A 6000-nucleotide genomic window follows, 5' to 3' on the forward strand; every position below is an offset into this window, starting at 1 on the left:
TATGTCCAATTAACCCATAATTCATCATCACAGCATATTAATTGCTTGATTGTCACAGAAAGGACTCCCATTTTCCCTGTGTTGTTCCAGTACCTTTCACAGCAGTTATTTGTGATTTATTGTTGGTCTTCTCTTTAAAATATTATGCATTTGAAAATCATGAGTGAATAAGCTATGGTCTTTTTTGGCTAAAATATTCTAATAAAATTTGTCAATATACTGAATGTGAAAAAACAATGGTGTCAAAAGCTATTTTCTCCATTTACTGAAAGATGTTGGCTGTGCTGCCAGTTTGGCATTTGAGAATGAAATCTATTGGATGAGTGAACAAGGGCAAAAAGGACGGTACCTCAGACTGCCTTCACCCTCTTGATAATACTTTATCAATTTTCCTTGAAATATTTTATTTTACTCATAGTGGGGGGCTTCATAAGAATCTACAGACCTGTAAGTCTGTTGTTTTTAAATAAAATTAATCTTATGGCAAATTCATGTCAAATAGTGGACAGTGAAAAATGGCACCATCTTAGGTGTTGCACATCTAGCTAATCTACTTAGTGGGGGGAATGCGCTTTTGGAAAAGACATCAATGTGATTTAGTGCTTCAAAGCTGTCACAACATGTTTAGCATCTTTACCGAATGAGCAAAAGCTGTGTTCTGAGGGTAGCAACCAGATGAGGTGAAACAGATTTTTGGATGATGGATACATCACAAGGGAAATTAATTGGAGTTTGGGTAATGAATGAGAAGAATGGAGTGCACAATTGGGCACAGTTCATGCCTGCTGCCTGAGGACACTGCTAATACAATCACTAAAGAACTGGAGGTATAGCCCTCGTTAAATGGAAAGATATAACCTGCCGAAGAGGTCATTTCAAACGATGTTCACCACATTTGACCACATATCTGAATTAAAAAGACTGCCCTCTATATATGCTTATGCATTAATTGTGAAACGAAACTGGGTGTGTTTATACACAGAACAACTTATAATGTTTCATGTTTAGTAATAACATTAACGCATTCAAAACAAAACCAGAACAAGGAATTGTTTGTCAAAAATTATAAAGCAGGTGTGCATTTGGCGGCAAAGAGAGTTTTGTAGCATTTAAAGCAGGATCATAATAATAATTATGATCATAATAAAATTAATATCTACAAAACAACTTTACAATCACCACAACATTCATCTCTAGAGACCTAATTTGATGATGATTCTCTGTCTGTACTGATAGCTGATGAAAATGTCTAGGGTTCAAGAACAACCGCTGCTGTACATCTAGATATAACTGTAAGGATATTTGTGTCCTAATCGCTTTGACTTCAGTCAGTTTTCACAGTTGTTTTGTATCCTTTTTAATTAAAAGTTTTAAGCAACATTCGTAAGATTTTCACAGGTTATAATATTACACTGGTTTGGTAGCAGTGGATTAAAAAAAGGTATGCATGTGCAAGATGGGTTCAAGTTGGACATGAGGCTGAATTCAGCAACTATTACTTTCCAGATCAGATGATTATACTAGGGTTTGTTCAAATAAAATGTGGCAGTGACATTTAGTCAGAACTGCACAATGAGTCCGACTAAGCTAAAGCTATTGAATTCTGTTTGACAAAGAGCTAAAATGAGCACAAATTACTTCTGATTACACTAACAGTAAAGGATGTGTTGTTACTGGCTTTTGGTTTTCTTTATGTCATAAAGCAGGATAATGCATTTTACAAAGCCCCAATGTTACACCACAATAGTTTTTTCTGTGATTAAGGATTTAAGAAATATTTAAATTACACACACATACACACACAAGCGCCTTTTGTGACTTAATCTCACTAAAGCTAAGTTAAAAAATAACATTGTGTTTTTGAAGTTATGTGTTTTTATAATGTCATAATAATAAATATTGTGAAAAATATTTACTTACCAAGTAAAGGTAAGTGTTTAATGATATACATACGTTCATTTGTTATCCTTGGCAAATATAATTATTTTTATAGCATCAAAACATTATATCAGTTTAGCCTTTCAAATTATTTTCAATAATGCAATAGAATACAATGTTTATAAAACAAACAAAAATATATTTATATAAGTCATACATTTCACATAAGTAAGTTTTCATGTCATCCATGCAAGAGGATTGTGTGGTATATATTATATGAAACTCACAGAAAATCATAGAATCAACAATGTATAACACAAAACTCATTATTTTCAGTATACTGTATGTATCACAGCAAAACCAAAATCTACAGGCTGTATTGGACGCAAGCTTAGCCACAATATAAGAAATGTTTGATGTGGCAGAAAAGATGACAGGTATCATGCAACAGAATCCTTTTTCTAGTGAGATTAGCTGTCATTAACAACTGTATTAACATTCCATTAATCTGACCAGGCTTATTCTGAATAGCATTGTTAATGCCAAAATGTGTTGTTCTTGCATTTCTTAAAACGTCCTTAATATGTTATAGCAATAATTATTTATTATGTAAGTAACATACTGTAAGTAGCTCTTATTACATTTTTAATAGTGGAAATAGAAGGTTGTGCAATTCATATCCCAGGTAGAAAAGAAAACAGCCTGAATTGCTTCAATTACATCCAATTGTGCAACTTAAAAAATGCAAGCTAGACAAATCCCCTGGATATGGGACTCATTTTACTCAAAAAAAAAAAAGTGTAAAGATAAAACAATCACACACACCCCACCCACCCCACCACCACCCCAGACACTTCGTGTCCACAGTGTTCGCATCGGTATAATGTTGCATTTCTACGTCTTACAACGCTGAGGTCTTGTGATGGTTTTGGTATTTATTTGTGCTTTTGCTGTGAAACAACTTTATGTGGAATGTGATGACTTGTGAATATGAAATAATTCGCATTTCATTTGCACAACAAGCTGCTGTGCTTCGCTAGGCACAAAATTGAATCATTTTAATAATTTAAATAACTTCTGAGAAAAGGCCGTCCTGAAATAATCTTCCTGATAAAGTGCCCTACTGTTTCCTGGCATGCCCTTTTGATACGTGTGTAATAAATCACTCTCAGCTACTGGCTTAAGAAGGTTGCTCTAAGGGCATCTGAGATCGCCTGTCATTAAATCTGATCTCGTGGAGATGCGGAGAACTCAAGTGTTGAAATTTAACACACTTGAAATAATAGGATATAAACGTCCAATTTGATATAAAAAGATGTTGTTTTGTTTTCAGAGCAGTAGACCTTCATAGTACACAGATGTTTGGCATTATAGAGTGGGGATTACGAAAATCTTACACTGTAGTGCATTACATTCCACAACAGACCTGTGTAAATCATAATTAGAAGACAAAAGTGTAAAATTGTGAGTTATTTACGTATTCCTTTATATTTTGCTGATAAATCTAAATAAAGATTTACGGGTAATTGTTTGTACCATGTGTGAACTTAAACATTTCTGGTTTGATTTGGATACTGAAGGTAAAGGGAGACCCTAAGCCACTCTCAGAATCCATCCAGCCATTATCTATGCCCGCTTATCCTGAGCATGGTCGCAGGAGGTGCTAGAGCCTATCCCAGTGTGCATTGGGCGAGGGGGTATCTACAGTGAAAGTGAAATTCATCTCATCTCAGAATTACAATCATGTTGAGAACTCACATTTATGCCCAAGCATGTCCATGTAAGATAGCCTCCCCCATATTTTGCTCTTACTGATTTACATGGGTAAATCACCTGCCTTAATCAGTGACAGTGTGCCTATTTTAAAGGATAATAACTGTTTCATTATAACATATAATATATAACACCTTTTCCCCTTTGGGTAAGGTTTCAGTGCATCAAAAGTGCCAGCAATAATTATGTATACAAAATACATGAGCCTACAGCATTTAATGACTTGTCCTCAATCATTGTGTCATTATTATTATTATTATTATTATTATTATTATTATTATTATTGTTGTTATTATTATATTGCTATTAATAATGATAACAATAAGAAGAAGAAGAAGAAGAAAGCTCATCATCATCATCATCATCATCATCATCTTCATCACCATAATCATTATCGTAATGGTCACGTATTTAATAATCGGTATTACACTAAATCGAAACAAAATGGATGCCACTTAACTGCGCCGGAGGTGGACCCCTCTAAATTATCTAATAATATTGTCATTCTGCGGGCGTGTATACTTCTCTGGATAATTAGTTTTACAATCAGTTCCAGCTGCCCTCAGAACACACATGTAATTATTGCCGCAGTTGGACTTGATCCCCTAATGATAACAGACAGCATAGTCTATCGTTCAAGCGCTTTTTCCTGAAAGAAATGCACTCGGAAAAACCTTATGCAACAAATTAAACTGACAAAATGATGATGGTCCACAAATGCGATTAAAAGCAGCCCAATGCATTTTAAGACAGCGGCCATTTGTGCCAATTTAATTGAATGCATTTATTGCTATAAAAGAGACAGAACGGGTCCTCTTAAATTGCCTTTTCATAATGAACACATTTACAGTGGGTAATTAATATATAAACTATTTCGATTTGTCACATTGATTTGTATTTCAGTTAATTGTGAAAGTAATTACTGGACAAATTAACAGCTTCAGAAAAGACCGGGCTTTTGGGGTCTGTATCCATCTCAGAGTGCAATATTAATTTTCTCTTCTGTTGATGTGATGAATAAGAGTCATAAATCTATTTGATCGGTGCAGGCCAAGACTAAATGGCTTCATATTTCACTTGTGGTTTAATAGAAATATTCATGCCTTCTCTTAATGAAATTAAACCAAAGGAGGAGGGGACACAGCACAGACGGCCAGTAAAAGACACGGACAATCTTTTTGAAAGAAAGATAAGCGAATAATTCATCTGAAACAGTATACAATTTAAAAACAGAAAATATTTTTAAAGCGTTCAAAGCTTTCAAAACAATTTTTTTTCGCAAATGTTAGAATACAGCGCGTTGTGCATTTTACATTAGCTTGCTATAGGCTAAACGTACCTCAGAATTTAACGTTGCCATTGTGGGACAACTTTATTGCGAACTGGTTATGGTTAATCAAATTTATCTTAATAACAAACGCTTAGTTGGTGTGTACAAGACATTATAGATCTTCGTATTTTGGAAACATTAAAAAATCTGATCTGATGCGAAGAAAAATTTATCATATTTGCCTAATTTCTTAATTCAATTTAGTGATAGAGTCGTAGTATATATTTTGTATACGTCTCCGTCGTTTCATAGCGCGGCGGGTAGTGCATTTCATTATTCATTTGTCGTTTTTCAAACATTCAGCTATCATTTTGTAATCGGTCGTGATATCATCTATACGTCCTAATTAAAACGTAATCCTTTAGTTAAAACTGCCTGTGACTTGTTGATTTCCCCAGTGCAAATAAACGTTTGACGCCGTCCCACGAGAGTGGTTAGCTGATGAATTGACAAAAACTAATCAGCTTTATTGGGAGACAGGTTAAGGGCAACAGGGTGTCAATAATTCTCATCCCGACCTCTTCCTCCATTAACTTAAAGTGGCTGATTAGAGCGAAAGACCCCCAATACATTTCACGCGCTCAATTGCTTAAGGAAACATGCATTTTCCCTCCATAGATCCACTATACGCATTCCAGACAGAGAGACGGAGAAAGAAAAAAAGCCATCAGATGTCACATTTATCACCGAGGTTTATCACAGTGTCATCTACTAAATGTCACACTGCAATGTCTTAAGTTTTGATAGCGCTGGGTTGTGTCCTATAATGCTATTACCTATAAATTGTGAGAACAATTTGGATTATTGGGAGTTTACATAATGTAGTCCCCTTACCACAATAAAAGAGTTTTATATTGCAAATTTTCAGTCTGCGAAATTTGGGATAGTTTTTTTTTTCCGTGATAATCGTTGTTTTGTCGGTTAAATTGTATTGTGTCGGCTTGCGTTGCTACCAATTTGCTCATAGTAGCAAAGTGTTGTATAAAATGCGTAGCCTAACCTTGAATTAACTATTAGCT

The sequence above is a fragment of the Anguilla rostrata genome, chromosome 4, assembly GCF_018555375.3.
Source record: "Anguilla rostrata isolate EN2019 chromosome 4, ASM1855537v3, whole genome shotgun sequence".
Lineage (NCBI taxonomy): Eukaryota > Metazoa > Chordata > Actinopteri > Anguilliformes > Anguillidae > Anguilla > Anguilla rostrata.